At 56.0% G+C, this 16,168-nt stretch overlaps 1 protein-coding gene across 2 annotated transcripts in view; it reads right to left on the bottom strand.

The window, feature by feature from the left end:
* Nucleotides 1-13,591, bottom strand: part of LOC105472220 (retinoic acid receptor alpha) — a 49,171-nt gene extending 35,580 nt beyond the window's left edge. Inside the window, exon 1 of one of the 2 annotated variants that reach the window (XM_011725247.2) lies at nt 13,458-13,591. The gene's annotated coding sequence lies outside the window, so the exon portion shown is untranslated. Of the gene's footprint in view, nt 1-4,342; nt 4,548-13,457 lie in introns of those variants that run through there. The other variant, XM_011725246.3, reaches the window with a different exon arrangement.
* Nucleotides 13,592-16,168: the final 2,577 nt, after the last annotated feature.

The following is a 16,168-nucleotide window of genomic DNA, read 5'->3' as shown; positions in this document are numbered from 1 at the left end:
TGCTCTGCACAGTGGATCACAGGACTGACAGGGCTCTCCCTCCTGCCTGCCACTCATGGGTTCCCCCCTTAACCCCCCTCTTTTCCACTTCCTGCCGTGACTGGAGATCAGAGAACTCCCCACCGCAGCTTCCCCTTCTCAAGTCTCGATTCCTGGGCTGAAGGTTTCACTGTGGGGTGAGGGACAGAGGGAAGGAGGGCTGAGGACCTGCAGTAGGACCCAGGGGACAGAGGCTCCGGGGAAAGGGCCAGGATAAAGCCACTCCAAGGTAGGTGTGTACACACAGACACACAGCGAGTGGGTCACAGTGACACTGCCTGCAGGGTACAATGACACATGGAGACTGCCTGACCTCAAGTAACTCTGGGGGGAGAGGGAACAGCCAGAGGACCCAGCCCCGGCGTGCCCCATTCTTGCCCTGTCCTGAGCCTCCACGTTCATCTCCGGCATCTACTGGCCTCCAGGCAAGCAAGGTCCCACTGTGCCCAGCCCCTGCCACCTCTCCCCTGCTGCCTCTTCCCTGCCACCTCTCCCCTGCCTTTTGTGCTGAGGAATCCCCCTCACTGCTCCAAGGTGCCTGCCCAGACGAGGGCACCTTGGCTGAAGGTGGGGGAATGGAACCTCCCTCCACCCCCCTCCCCTTCTCTGCAGATGTCCCAGACTATATTTAGCCCAAACCGGGCGGCCAGCCAGACCCAGACTCCCCACTGGCCCAGAGCTGAGCTCCCAGTTTTTAGGCAATTAAAACATTAACAGAGAACCACCCCCATCTACACAGCCCCACACCCCCAGTCCTGCCAGGGCAGCACAGCTCTGAAAACTTGAAGGAAGGCAGCCCAGCTCTGCAGCCACAGATGGGGGTAGGGGTCATCGGGCAGGACAGGGGCATCATCCATAAGACCAGGTTGACACTTGGCGTGGCGAAGGGGAAGCCTTTCCTTGTTCCGGCAGAAGGGAAAGGCATATCCAGTTGGGGGGGTGGAGTTGCCTAGCTGCAGAAATTACACCTGTCATTCTGCAGCCCCCTCCCAGGCAAGCTCCAGTTATAGGGCTGGGGTTGGCAACAGGTGCGGGCCAGCCTGGCAGCAGCCTAATCCCCCCACTGGCTCCCCAGGCTGACAGTGGTGCCTAGAGGTCCAGCAGTGGCCCTTTGGGGCAGGATGCTAAGTAGGAGGAGGTGTCACTGGCCAGAGGGGTGGGCAGCCCATGGCCCTTCCGTAAGAGCTGGCCCTCATGATGTGTGCTGGAGGGTCTAGGGAAGCCAGGGAAAACGTAGTTCCATAGCACCTATTTCATTTCCCCATGATGCCAGGTGGGCGGGCTAGAGTGTGGGAGGTCTGTCTGCCTGCCTCTTCCTCCTCCTCCTCCTCTCCAAATTCCAGGAACAGGCAAGGGAGGCTCCAGTTGTGGGGAGAGAGGGAGAGCAAGCAGGCGGTCCCAGCTAGGGGGGAGCGAGGGGAGGGCGGGACTGGAGCGGGAGGCAAGATCCAGACGAAGCAAGAGACACCCACACCCGAGACACCCACACCCGAGCCAGACTGGGGACAGACACACCAACGCTGACACATTCCCACACTAGGCCAGGTCCCCACATGCTGCCCACCCTGTGGGGACACCCAGACACCCTTAGCCAATTCTGCCAATTCTCAGAATACTCCATGGACACACACGGAGATCCAGGCCCTGCCCCTCACCGCGCATCCCCCCACAAACCGTGTGGGCTCCAGACAGCAGCCAGAGGGTGGAGAGGGGAGTAGAGGAAGGAAAGACAGCAGGCGTCAGAGAGAATGTGCAGCCCTGGGAGCCGGGGTATCAGTTGCCATACTCCTTTCCCAAAACCCAGTAAGTCAAGACAACCCTGGCCATCTTGCCAGGGGCCCTGCCAGCTTCCCACACTCCCAAAACTACCAACACAAGATGGGGGTGGCTACTGAGCAAGCGGAGATTACCCCGCTTATTTGTCGTAGGGACAGGATTACCATCCCCAGATGCCTATCACCCCAGATCGCAGGCAGTGCTCCCAAATATTAATAGACCCCACAGAGGCCAAAACATACCCACCCCTCCAGCCCAGCCTAAGTCCTATCCGGCTCATGCTTCCAAGAGGACTGGAAACTGGGCATTGGGGTTTGTATTTTGGGACAGGCCCCACCCTCACATCACACAGTTCTGAGGACCATCCCACCTGAGACTGGAGTCTGAGCAAGGAGTGGCCTGGGAGGAAAGGTCCCAGAGGGCAAGAGTCAGCTTCCAAGACTAAATGGTTTAGGGGAAGGGGTGCTCATTAGCTGGGGTCTGGGTGAATGTCCCCAAAACAGAACTGAGGGGCCACTCCGACAATGTCCTCTCCCCCATACTTAGATGGGGTGGCAGGAACCACGTCATGGCACATGTGGGTGACTATGCCCAGCGGGGGAGGCACATGGGCGATCAGGATGGGGCTGCCCACAGCTGGCTTCCTGCCAGGCTGCCTCAAGGTTGGGAGTAGGAAGGGGACTAAAAAGGAGTCCCAGGGTGGCAGCTGGGGCATTTAGGGTCAGACTGAAGGGCTAGAGATTTAGGGGCTATAGGAAGGAGGAGGTGGCCAGGATTAAGCCATTCCAAGCCCAGGATCTTCTCAGAACTGCCACTGCATCTGTGCCACCGTTGTCAGTCGGATGGTGAAACCCCTGCAGTGACACCTCATGTACACTCACTCATACCCTCAAAATCCTTGCAAATCCAAGATCCTCAGCTCCCAAGAGGCTACTCCAGTCTGACCCTCCTGACCTCTCTTTCAGGAAACCACATGGTCCAGACTCCCAGGCAGTACTGATGTCCCAGCTCCTCCTAGCATACCATCTTTCACAGCCACAAACTCCCAGACTCCACAACCACCCCCTCTTCTTCCTCCAGGAAGAAGCATCATACAACCAACTCCAAATATTTTTTCTCTTGTTCCTCCCCCCTAGCCTCATCTCCACCCGCCCCCCCCCTCGGCCCACTCCAGGGGAAGCCCCAAGGCTCCAAGCCACCCCCACTCCAACCTGGGGCTTCCCCGGCACAGCCTCCTCATCGAGCCCTGTAGGAGAGTTTGGGGCCTGAGGTCCAATTTCCTAGCAAGACCTGGAAGGTCCTTACAGAACCACTTCCCCAAAACAATCTTGTCCTATGAAGACTGCAGACAGGGAAGGGTATAAGAGACATCCCAGAATGTCCTGGCCAGGAAAGTGAGGAGAGGGAGTGTCAAGGGCAGAAGTGATCCTTGGGGTAAGCAGCAGGGCGTAGGGAGTTGGGCGGTGTTCTCAGAAACAATCCTTTCCAAGAATATATACATACACATATGTGCACACAGCCATCAGACAGAAGGCAACCTGGTTACAGAAGACAGAGCCAGAGGGGGCAGGAGGTACCCTTCCAGGCCATCACATTGGGCATCCGATCCAAGACAGGATGGAGGGTGCGGAAGCATCTCCAAGGCTGGGGAGCTCTTCTGTCTGGTTTCCGGATTAGTTGGTCCCCATCCCCACCCTAACACATTGGAGGCCTGTCCTTCGCAAGGAGCAGCCTGACAATAGGGCAGTGCCCAGAGAGAAGATGAGGGGACATAGCCAAGCTCATATCCCAGCCGCCCCCCCAACCCCACAACAGGCTCACACACACATCTGGCCAGCAGCTTCCAAGCCTCGTGGGTGGCACCAGGTCCCAGACACCCTCAGCAGAGCAAAGTCCACCAGTCTATTCCGTCTTTCCCTCACCCTAAAAAGCTCCCACACCCCATGGTGGTACAAGACTCAGGAACACCCCTACATACATACTGCACTGGCTCCTGCACCCAATTCTGAGTGAGTTCCCCTCACTCCACGGGGAACACCAGCTGAGCGGGCCCCGCCCCCGGCCGGCTCCCTCTGGTGGGAGTGGGCCCCCTGGCTGATTCTCCCCAAACCACAGGGCAGCTCAGATAACAGGAGGGAAAAAGAGAGGGGGCTAGTCCGTTGAGCATCCGATCTCTCCCCAAACAGGTTTGAAAGCCTTTTTGTTTTGCTTGTTTTTAAAGAGAAAAAGAGAGAACAGGAGTTCCCAGCGGTGGTTCTGCAACAGCTTGAGCACGGGGGACACGCGCAGCAGACGGCCACAGACGCCTCAAGGCTGCGCGCGAAGACACGGCGCAGGCAGACGCACAGACGGGGCTCCCCCACCCTGGACACGGCGGCAGCGAGCTGGGAAGCCCAGGAAACCCCGGGTTCCGTCGGAAGCCTCCCGGCACCCAGTCTCCTCCCGCAGCGCCAATCTGGGGCAGGACATGGGGCCCCGACGCCTGTGGGAACCAGGGGCTCCCCAAAATCCCCGGGGGAGGAGTTACCTCGCAGCCGGGGACGCAACCCGTTCGGGGTGCCGGCGAGCACAGCGTCTGCCCTAACCCGGCGCCCTGGTGCTGCTCGGCATCAGGGTGCGGGGTCCCGGGAGAGGAGCCGTCCGGGGGGCCGCGGCTCAGGGGCGCGGGGCGACGGCAGCGGCCATAGCGAGTCACGTGCGGAGGCTGAAACTTTACCCGGAGCCCCAGACTGAAGGGGCGGAGGGTACAGAGCAGAGGTGGGGGGAGGCCCTCTCCCTCAGGCCCGCCCCTGCCCGCCCACCGACCAATCATCAGTCAGGGGCGGATCTACAGACTCACGCCCGCCCCCGCCTCTCCTTAATAGACCCCGAGAAGGGCGAGTCTTAAAGGAGCCGCTCCTAGCTGAAGACTAGACCGTGGGAATCCGGGAGAATCCCTCCCTCAGACCCAGAACCGAAGATTCAGAGCGACAGGGGGGGTGAGGTTCTGCGGAAAGAATGAAAATAGCGCTCGGTGGAGAAGACCGCAGCGTGTGGTATCCTACACTCCTTTCCCCCCAACCACACACACACCCACACCTAAACCCGAGAAGTGAGGCGGCGGCGTAACATGGAAGTGAGTGCGGTGACTCCTGCCCTAGCTGTCAAGCCCTTGAATCCTATAATTATAATCCTCTTCCAGGGACCAGCTGGAACTGAGAGCTGTGTGACCTTGACCAAGTCACTTCCCTTCCCTGGATCTTAAGTATCTCAGCTGCAAGAAGTAAAAAAAAAGAGTCCAGGAGTAGATCTCCCGCAAGTACATCTCTTCTTTCCCCAAACACCTTTCCAGCTCCAGTGGGTCCTAGGAACTCTGGCTCAACCCAACCCCCCAACCCCCTTAAAGTACTCTTCTCAAAGGGCAAGACTTTTGGATCTTCCAGTAGGGGCGCCCAGGAGCACCCCTCCGTGCTCAAAGACTCAGACTCAAGCTTCTCTCTCCCGAACAAGTCTGGAGAAGCCAGGAAAGCTCTTGTTCATATTCCAACTGGACAGGATCTGAATCACCCTCCATCTGAGAGACCCCAGTCCCCAACACAGTCATGACCCCGCTCCCAGCCTGCTGCTCTGTTTGGGAGGATCCTGTCCCCATCGCTAGCAGTCCACTGGCGAGCTTAGGGGGAAGCAGAATCGCTTAGGGAATACTCCCCTCTCGCCCTGTTCCCAGGCAGAGAAGTGGCCACGAGAGCCCCCACAGAACTTCCCACTGGAAGGGGAAGTGCTGCACTCCCAGGCCTCCAGCCCAGTGAGGAGACTCTCAGCCTGACTCGGTGGCAGAGCTCTCAGACCCACTGGTCCGACGGCGGCCGCCGCTTTACAGAGCAAAGAGAGGCCAAGAGCAGGCACTGGGTTTTGTCTACGGTCGCACCAGTTGCAGAGCCGGGTCTAGAACTGAAGTATCTGATTGTCCCTGGCTTTAGCCCAAGAGCCGTGGTAAGGTAGGACAAGCCAGGATGGCGGGACGCTCTGCCCTGAGGGCCGGCGCACGGGAAACTGCCCCAGCAGTGCTGGGCCGCGCTTCCCCAGGCCCCTTCCCGCCCGCTGGGCCGGAGCTGTCTCCCGCTCCCGTCTGGATTTCCGTCTGCCGGTGCGAACCTCCCGCCCAGCCCCTCCCGCCCTGTCCTGTCCAGATTCATCCGCAAACATGCACTCAGCCGGCAGGAATGCGCCAATGGCTCCCAGATGTGGACGCCACCGCTTAACCCCTTACACCCCAGCCGCGCTCCCCCAAGGGCCTTCCAGCCTGAGCCCCGACAACAGCAGGGAGCTCTGCCCAGGTGAGAACCAGCCCAGGACTGGAGTCAGCGCCAGCCCACCCCCAGTGCCCACAGGCATCTCCCAACCTAGATCCTACCGGTCTTCCTTCCTTGAGGCTAGAGGGGAAGGCTCATGGACACAAGAATGCAAACATGCATGCACATAGCTACACTGCCTCCCAAGTGGGACGACCTTCAGGTACACCTGCCATCATAGGGTCAGGCATCCTGGTACAAATGCATTTCCACGTGCACATTCAGGGCAGGGATGTGTACACCCCCGACGCATGTATGCACATCCACGCATGAACAAGTACATTCAAACACATTTGTGCACAGACAAGGGCATGAAGCAGAGGGTGGGGCACACTTCTACACAGGCACAGAAGTAGCCCCATGTGTGGATGAGAGAACAAATTCATACACACAAACCCACCCCCCGCAGGGGTCAGACACTCAAACAAGACCAGCACCCATGTGTACAAACACACAGCATGCACATCTTTGGGGCATTTCCTTCCTGCCCAGGGCAACAAGTACCACCTGTCCAAGGCCCAGCCCTACTCAAGCTTGACTGCAGAAGGCAGGAGAGGTCCCCAGGTGGGGGATCAGGAGTCTTCAATCTGCAGCAGCAGCTGAACTCCAGCTGTGCTGGGCTCATAACAGGGCTTCCACCACCCCCTCCCACCAGGGACCCTGATGCAGGAGGAGAGAAGGGTACCCAGGGAGCAGCAGGAAACTAGCAGAGAGAGAAAAGCCACATGCTCAGGGGCGCCTCACTCTTTAGGAAGGACACTCCTTGGGGCCTACTATTTCCCTGCACACAGGAGATAGGCTGGGGGAGGAGCCTGAGCCACTGGTTTCCCAAGAAAAGGATCCCTTTTCAAACTAGAGGAAGCGAAGGAAGAGAGTCTGGACAGGTACCAAGGCCAGTGGCAGTTCTCAGTAGTCAAAAAAGATAAAATATAGCTCTGAGACACCCTAGGAGGGCCCACACTTCTAGTACAACAAGGCTGTCCTCTCACAGCCTGTGGAAACTCCTGAAGAACAGCATTAAGTGATAGTCCAAAGAGAGGATGAGAAGCAATTGGCCCTCCAAGACCACCAGGATGGTGCGGGAGTTTGTTGGAACCAGCTCCAGCTGACTCCTCTTCCCCTCCCAAGCCTCCTAGCTCATCCCAAAAGCAGCTCCTCCCACAAGTACCTTAATAGTCCCACTCCATTTGATTCTCACAGTCCTGAAGGGGCAGGCTCCTGTTGCCATTGTACAGATGAGAAAACTGAGGCTCAAAAAGAAAATTGCCTTCCTCAAGGTCATACAGCTTGTCAATAGCAGGGCTGGGATTCAAACCCAGGCCAGGTATGGTGGCTCACACCTTTAATCCTAGCACTTTGGGAGGCCAAGATGGGACAGTTGCTTGAGTCCAGGAGTTCAAGACCTGTCTGGGCAACATAGCAAGACCCTGTCTCTTTTTTGTTAAAAAAAATATATATATATATCCCAATCAATGTTCCCTCCTCAACTCTCCCTTCCCCTACTTACTCTAAATCAAATATCTATCACTCCACTCTGTGCCCTGCTACCTCTTCCTTCACCCCTCAGTGGATCACAAGGGAGAAGCGCCATCCTTGCCTGGCTCTGCAGGTTTATGGGTGGGGCCGGGACATGCCAGAGGGAGATCGGAGAAGACACTGGGGGCAGCACACATAGCCCTCCACCCCCACCAAAAGCGTGGTGCCCACCTGCCTAGCAGGCATGGCTGGGTGACTCAGCTGCATCCGGGGGAGATGCCAGGGCAGTGACTCACCTACCGAGAAGAGCTGAGCCTGGCACCTTGCCAGCCCCAGGACAGAAGTGACTTAGTCACCACCGAGACTGTGATGCCCAGCAGGCACGGCCCAAGGATTGGAGACAGGGGCAGACTGTCCCTCCGTGGTTACATGTGCCCCCTGGTGAAGAATGGGCCTCAGCATTTTGGGGCCAGCAATGTCTGTGCCAGCCCCTGCCCCCTCACCACTGCCCACCCCCACCACACCAGGCCCTGCTCCAGTGCCAACAAGTTTTGTGAGACCCCTGGGCTGCCCTGCCCCCACTGCAGCCTGCCCATCACTCACCACCCACTCTCCCACCTGCCCCACCTCCTCCTGCCACCCAAGTTGTACCCAGGCTGTGAGTCTCCTTTAACATGTCCTGGCAGCACTCCCTGCCCCCACAGCCCCTCTCACCCTCTCCCCCCATACACACATGCACTCATACACACTTCTGCCAGCCTTGTTTCTGCCAGCAGCTGCTGAAGTTGTTGAGCAGGAGGGAAATTGGGAGGGTGGGGTGCAGGGATTGAGTTACCAGAGCTGATGGGGTGGGCTGTCACCCAATCCCTTCCCCAGCTAGTCTCCACCCCCACCCCACCCCTCTACCCACAGTCTCCCTCACCCACCTGCCTCCCTCCCCACCTCTGGCTGGCAGCCTACTGCCCTTTAAGCCCCTCCACCTAAGCTAGAAAATAAATGTTCAAGAGTATTTGTCATGCTAAGACCAGCCCAGTATATGAGAGAGAGAGAATGAGACAGAGACGAACAGAAAGAGTAATTCCTGTGCTCAGTGCTCTGGCTACAACCACTAAATATGTGTATGTTGAGCCAGAAGGGGGCTGAGCAACTCCACAAGTCCCAGAAGAGTTGGTGGGGCCCAAGGGGAGTTGACAGGCTAAACAGCCTCAATCCATTTGCACTATTGATTTCTCACACACCGCAGTAGGCCTGATGGGGGGCATGATAAATCAGCCCCCCAGAGACACAGAAACTGAGTGGAGAGAAGGGGAGGGGCTCCTACAATACAAATGGTGGTGCACCATGACCTGCTTGGTGCATTGGGGGTGGGCAGCAGAGGAATAGGAGATGTTGAGTGGCATGAGGCAGGGTAGGGGAGAGGGAGAGGGTGTAATGCCTGTCTGGAACACCTCCTTCCAGCTGGGTCTGAACTAATTTGAAGGAAGAACGTGGGGGACAGATGCACCATGTGTGGCTACACAGGCAGGGCCTTGAACAACCCCAGGGGGTGCCATTCGCATCATAATCTATGGAATGGTTCCCCCTGCAGCTGTGCAACATGGTGGCCCTTGGGGAGAGCCTAAGGCAGAAGACAGAAAGCAGACTGAATTCTGAGGGACCACAATTCTCCACTAAGTTTTCTCCCTATATACACCCCAACTTGCCCCAACTTTCCCTGCCTCCAGGCCTCAGAGGGGGCCCCCTTCTGACTAGTGATCAGAAGCCAGTAGTAATCTTCCCACTCCTCAACCCTGCTCCCTTTTTTTGTTGGGGAGATTGGCAAACAGCCACCATGACCCACAGGTCCTGGGCAGGGTAGGAAGAGGGCTCACAAAGGGCTCTAGGAAGTCTGGACGTCCCTTCTGTAAGGTGTCTCCTAGCCCCACAGCTCACCAGCCTGTGAGCCTGCTGGAGCCTGTCCAGTATCTCCATTCACACCAGTGGCCACAGGCCACCCAAACAAACCCAACTCTGACCTCCTTCCAGCCTGGACACAGACTCTCTCCACATGGAGACTTATAAACAAACCAAGCTGGGATTTACAGAGACCCTGCACAAACAAGCAGAGGGGAAAATGGACCAGGTGTGCCTGGCTCATGGTCCTCCTTGCTGCAGTAGGGGAAGGAAGCACACTGAGGTGTAGTGAGGAACCATGACAACAGAAAAATGGTGCAAAGGGAGGGCCTGGGTTCAGGTCTCAACACAGCCAGTGACTGATTGAGTGTCCTCTCTAGGCCTCAGTTTCCTTCTCTGAAAGGGGAAGGGATTGCCTAGGTAGCCCCTAAAACCTCTTCCAGCTCTGAGTCCAGTTGGATAAAGAAAGCCCTGAAGGGTGCCAGGACTCTTCCACCCACTCCAGCCCAGCCCGGCCCATCTACCTGGGTCAGGTCCCTCTGGGTAAGGTCTTGCCCCTGCTCCCCATGCCTCCTTGCTCTGTCTTCTGCCCCTCTGGCCCTTCCTCACACCTCTGCCTGCCTGCTTACCCTCACCTTGGCAAGCCCCTCTGCCTGCCCCGTGCTGCTCTGCACGTCCCTCCTGCCAGGGGACTGACCAACTAAAAATAGTCCCTGCAGCCTTTCTCGCCCACAGCTGCCCAAAGAGCAGGAAACGAGGGGGGCAGGGAGGCCCATGCCCTGCCTTCCCCCAACTAACTCCCAGGTCAGAATCTTGTCCAGCACTCCAGCCTGGGGCTAGTGCCAACTTGGCCATCCTGGGGGCATCCCACACCCCTTCCCTAGGGGGAGGCCTGCCCATAAGTGCCTGCAATCACAGAGCTGCCCCTACCCTGTGGGAGGAGGAGAAAGGAGGCAAGCGGTCTAGAGGGAAACCTTCCCAATTTCTGACAAATCAGTGCCAACCACATTGTGGGCACCCAGAGGGCAGAGCCTGGCTCCACTGACTGGTCTTTTGAGGGCAGGAAGAATTGGCGTGGGGAAGTTTGTGACAGTTTCCTTCATCCTGGCCCAACTGGAGGGAAGACAAAATAGTGCCCCAGCCTCAATTATGTTAGTCCCTTGCTCCCCAAAACCAGGGATTTCGATAGCCACCCCCAGATATCATGGGGAAAACAAGCTAAAAAATGAGGGCAGGAGATGTAGGCTTCTGTAAAGACAGAAGCCTGGAGGCAAGAATGGGCCATGCCTGCCAGGCTGGGCATGTGCTGCCCTCAAGCTGAGTCAGAGGCTAGGAGGGAGAAGCTGGGGTGCTACAGTGCCAGAGGCTACTGTGCCCCCACCCCTGTCCCACCTGGGATTTCTGACACCTCCCAGCCCTAGGGGAAGGCCCTCCCCACACAGAAGGAAGGAAACCAGCTAAGCGACTCTCTGGAGCCCTGCAGGGGAGCCCTGCACCACAGGCGGGCTGGAAACCCAGGAGTCCTGGCGCCCAGCCCAGAGAGAGTGAAATACCTTGGAGGGGAGGAAACAGCCCAGATTGAGGCAGACATGTGGCACCCCAGAAGCTCCCAGATGTGACCCACAAGGAGGTACTGGCCAAAGGGTCTAGAGGAGGCAAAGTGAACACATTTCTGAACAAGAAGAGAGAAGAAAGTGGGGCTATGGGAATGGGGTGGCGGGGGTCAGCCTGGCTCATCGCTGTCCTTTCTTCCTTGTCAGAGTCAGAGACACTGACATTAAGGTCATCAAATATCAACCAGGTCCTCAGGACCTTGGTGTGTTTCCTCCTCTCCTAGTCTCCAGACCTCAGCGTGTTCATTCCTGAGCTTCCTCTGGCACCCCTTCCTTGGGGCCAAGCCAAGTAAGAAATCAGCAGGCCCAAGGTGGTGCTCGGGAGGCCGGGGCAGTGCCAGGGGCAGTCCTCATACCATCCTCCCACTGGCTTCCCTCCCGCCTGCTCTTAGCCGCCACACATATCTCAGCTGTCGAATCCGATTAGGGCTCCTGCCCAGTGAGCCGGACAAGGAGGCCACTGGGCAGGGGAGAGAGAGACAAGGACGCCAAGCAGGGATGGCAGAAGGAAGGTGGAGACATGGCTCAGGGGAACAAGTATGGGGCCCCAGAGGAAGAAATGCCTGGTGGAGAGATCTGTACTCTGTGACCACAGGTGCTCTGGCAACAGCTACAACCTGCATTAGGGGAATTCTGCAGTACCCAGGGCAATAGCCCTGCCTGGTTCCTCCATCCCCCAGATGGGCAAAGGATGGAGGAAGAAAACTGAAGGCAGAGAGATTGACCTAGATTTAGGAAGAGGATTCCATCCTAGATCCCCCCAGCCATTACTACCGTTTGCAGTGAGCTTTATGATACATTCTCTGTATGGTCTTGGTGGCAATGTCCCTGCTTGCTACTGATAGCCATTTTTACAAATGAAGAAACTGAGGCTTAGCAAAGTGGAAGACATATATAAACACACATAGTTAAGTAACCAGGCTAAGTCTCCAGTTCAGTCCTCTGATTCCCAGTCCACTGCTCGCAGTCAGAATCTCTACTTTCCTTCTTGGATCAAGACCAGAGGGAAGTCTGAAGCCACTCCATTATCCACCGTGTCCTCCAAAACCAACCTTTAGGGGACCCAGGGAGTCATGGAAGAATGCAGAGCACACCCCACACCTAGACAGAGCTACCAGATGGGGACATGCCACCCACTCCTACCACACACTGAGAGCTAGAGGAGTTCCCTCAGTGTGACCAGTCTCTTCTATCACCCCCTCCCCAGTCTACTACCCCCAGAAGCAAGATACACACTCACACATGGTAACTCATACAAGATGTACACCCTTCCTGTAAACCCACCAAACCAGAATGACATGCCCTAGATCTTCAGAGAGCAGGGCCTGTCTGCCCACCACAGGAGAGAAAAATAAGCCACTGTAAACAGTAGGTGCCATCTAGCCCTCTCCCAGAGAGCCTGTAGTGGGGCAGAAGCTTGGGGACCTCGTAGCTCTAGAGAAACACCAGGAGCCTGGGATTCTGAAAGCCAAGGAGCTCAGGAAGCTGGCAAGGCTGGGTGACCTCCTCAATCTGGTCTACACTCCCTTCCCTAGCCATCTGGACTGAGCCTGTTCTGGCCTGGGCCACACTCTGGTATCCCTCCCCTTCAATGCATGCAGCCACCTCTATCCAAAGTTTCTAGCTCTTACAACCACATTGTCTCTACACACACACACACACACACACACACACACACACGGGTGGGGTGGGGGCTTCTGCAGCAGGTGTTGAGATGTTGACAGCGATGGGGGCTCTAAGCTGAAAGAACTTTCCTAGAGGAAAAGGTCACCAAAATGCTCACAACCTCCACTACCCTCCAGCAAAGCCTTTAGCCACCCAAGTGTGAGATGAACCTGGAAGGGGACATTAGTTCCCCTACAAGGTGAGTAGGGAGTGGGGGCAAAGTCCTGAGTTCTTTGGGCGAGGAAGCAAGAAAGAAATCCCTCGGGGAAAGCTCAGGTCTCTCTCTGGCTCTCTCCTCTGTTACCCCAGCACTTGCCAATTCTCCAGTCTAGGTGAGGTGGGGGAAGGGGTATTAGGCAATACTGCAAAGGAGGGTGCAAGGGCGTGGGGCCTGGGCAGACCTTCCCCCTACTCCCCACTCTTAGCTAGAGACCGGGAACTGCCTTAGGAGAAACGCAGGAAGGGTACTGGAGGGTGCAGGGGGCTCTGAGCTTTCAGACACCCCACTGTTCCCAGGCTCCCACCTCCCAGGACTACAGTGAGCGACGGGAGAGGAGGGATGGGGAAAGCCAGAACTGGCGAGAGGGAAACGGCTAGATCAGAAGCAGAGGCCAGGGTCAAAGGCGGCCAAAGAAGAATTGGGAAGGGGTGTGCATGGTCCTACCTGCTCAGGTGTGTGCTGGCAGGGGGGCGATGGGGTTCCCAGGAGAACCGGGGAAGCCCTTTCAGCTCGATTCAGGATTCCCCCCTGCTTCTGGGTTAGGCTGCTGCAAGAGGCACGGGTTCCCGTTGGGTCCTAAAGCCCACTCGTCAAGCAGAAGGCTCTCCCCTCCCTCTTCCACTGGGTCAGCCGGCGCAGAGCGGAGGACTGATTGGGAAGAAATAACCCACTGGAAGAAAGATGGGCGTCTGGTCGTCGGCTGGGGACAGGAACAGTTCCCTGTCTCAAATACACAGCATATGGACAACTTGAGGATAGGATGGCATGAAACAGGAGAAAATAGACATTTCTTCCTGCCTGCCCTGAACAGATGGATTTAGGTTTTGGTGCTGGAGGTGGGGTTAAGATCTCTTTCCCTGCCACTCCTGCTAAGGCATTCGGCTAGAGGTTTTGGGAAGGGAGCATTCGTTTGGTTGGGCGCTCACTTTTGTCCTCTTCCTCATGGACTGCAGGAGTCCCTTCATCCCTCCCAGTTATTCCCAAGTGCCTAGGATGCCATCCAGGGGGAAAAGAAAACAGATTTTCAGCATGTAAAAAGTGCAGGCTCACTTAGATGGCAGCTGGAAACAGGGGGGAAAAGGTAGGACCAATGTATGTGTACCTGGGAATGTGTGGGGTCTGCAAATGTACATATATAGGCAAGAGTATAAACAGGTGGGGTTAGGGAAGGAGAAAAAAACAAAAAAGGACTTTGGGTTACATCTATTACTGGAAATGGTGACTGGCAGTGGAAGAACAGGATGCAGAATCTAGAGGTCAACTAGTGCCCCTACCCAGCCCTTAGTAATGTCCCGAATCTTTATGACCAGAATAAACAAGTTAAAGAGAGAATATTTTCCTAGATACCATTTAGGATAAATCTAGGGGCAGAGGGACTTCAATACAACAGATCAACTTCAAGGTCAGTGATTCGGTTTAGTATAGCCAGTCTTCTCAGTAGCTCAAAAGGGAGAATTCAGGTTTGGTGGGCTACATGGGCAAGAGAAAGGTGGATAAGAATTCTGAAGTTGTGGATTGAGAACATTTTGCAAGGAGAGTTGCACATATCTCTAGCAGCAGAGCAGGGAAAATGTCATGAGGGGAAGGGCCAGAGGAAGTCAGGGACAGACGAGGGGAGAGGGCATGGCCTTTGCCTAGAAGGGGAGAAGACACCAGCAATGCCTCCACCTCTTTCTGTCTTGCAGGAAGAACTGAGTAAAGGAGCTGGACTAAGGATGGAAGGCCCCAGGGTGGAGTCCATGGGGTGAGTTTAGGTCAAGCCTTTCACCCTAATGTGCCTCAGTTCTCTCCCAGCTGTTAAACAGGGCTCTTCGTTCTTCCCAGGCAGTTAATGAGTGTTTACAAAAGGGTTTGGAGATCCTCAGATCTCAGCTGGGCCACCACTACAGTTATAAAGTTCAATAAGAGCTGAGTGTTATTTGGGGAGGAGAGGAGTAGGGGAAGAAGAAAACAGACTACTCTCTTACAGACTAAGGATAAAACTAAGCTCAGAGAGAAGCACAAGCCTAGCTGCCACAGGATATCCTTGTGCCCATGGATGGAGGTCACCCCACCCCCCATCAACCACCACCAAAGGCCGGCCTCCAGCTAGCTGTAGGCAGAACTCAGACTAGCAGCTGGTCTTCATTAACTCCAGCTTTTTCACCCCCCACTGTGAACCCACAGCTTCTACAGGCCTAGGCTAGAGGGGGCTGCCCTAGCCCGACCTTGCAGCTGACACTGGGGTGGGGGGCACCGCACCAAAGGCCAAGTTACCAGCTGAAAAGAAAGTCGAAGCAAGAGTCCTTTTTCCCATTGGGAGCAAGAAGAAAGCAGTGTGGGGGTGAGAGGGTGGAGGTGGGGGAATTTAGGGCAAACAGCAGGCAGTGAAGTCAGCTGGATTGAGGCCCAGAAACCCCCACACCCTGGGGCCAAGTCTTACTCTAGCTTTACTTTCAGCTTAAGTCTTGGCGAGGCCCCAAACTAGGGAAGGCCCTGGTTGCCCCTTTCCACCTCCCTACCCCCACACTTATTAAATACACATTTTATCTCTCAGCATCTTCATTATCTTAACTGAAGGAGACAAGCAGTGGATGGCGGCAGCAGAGAGCGTCAGGAGAGGGGGGCGGTGCGGGGAGCAGGCGCACCCTTGTTATAAAGTGCTGATCTAGCTCTTTCAGGCAGTGTGGGAAACAGAGGAGGGATCAAAGGGAGTGAGGCTGATTCAGAACTCAATTAGAGCTTTTTAAAAAACGAAGCTGGCTCTCTCCTTTTGCCAGTCTTCAGCCTTTACCCAAGCCCCTTGCACCCAATTAACTTCCACTGCCAGTGCCTTGGGGTTGAAAATCAAGGGGAGGCCAGAGGGCACACCTTCTCCCCTTACAGAACACACTGCTTCCAAGAGGAAGACCTGCACTGTTTGTAGCTTAAGAGAAGGTATCTTAGAAAGTACCTTATCTTTTCAGGAGGAACCTGAGATCACAACTTTCCCCAAGTTAAAAAGTGGGATATCAGGCAGGGCACAGTGGCTCCCGCCTGTAATCCCAGCACTTTGGGAGGCCAAGACGGGCGGATCACAAGGTCAGGAGATCGAGACCATCCTGGCTAACACGGTGAAACCCCGTCTCTACTAAAAATACAAAAAATTAGCCGGGCGTGGTGGCAGGCACCTGTAG

This window comes from Macaca nemestrina, chromosome 17, assembly GCF_043159975.1.
Source record: "Macaca nemestrina isolate mMacNem1 chromosome 17, mMacNem.hap1, whole genome shotgun sequence".
In the NCBI taxonomy this organism is placed as follows: Eukaryota; Metazoa; Chordata; class Mammalia; order Primates; family Cercopithecidae; genus Macaca; species Macaca nemestrina.
Note: the sequence above shows the minus strand (reverse complement) of the source record. Positions and strands in the feature narration are given on the sequence as shown.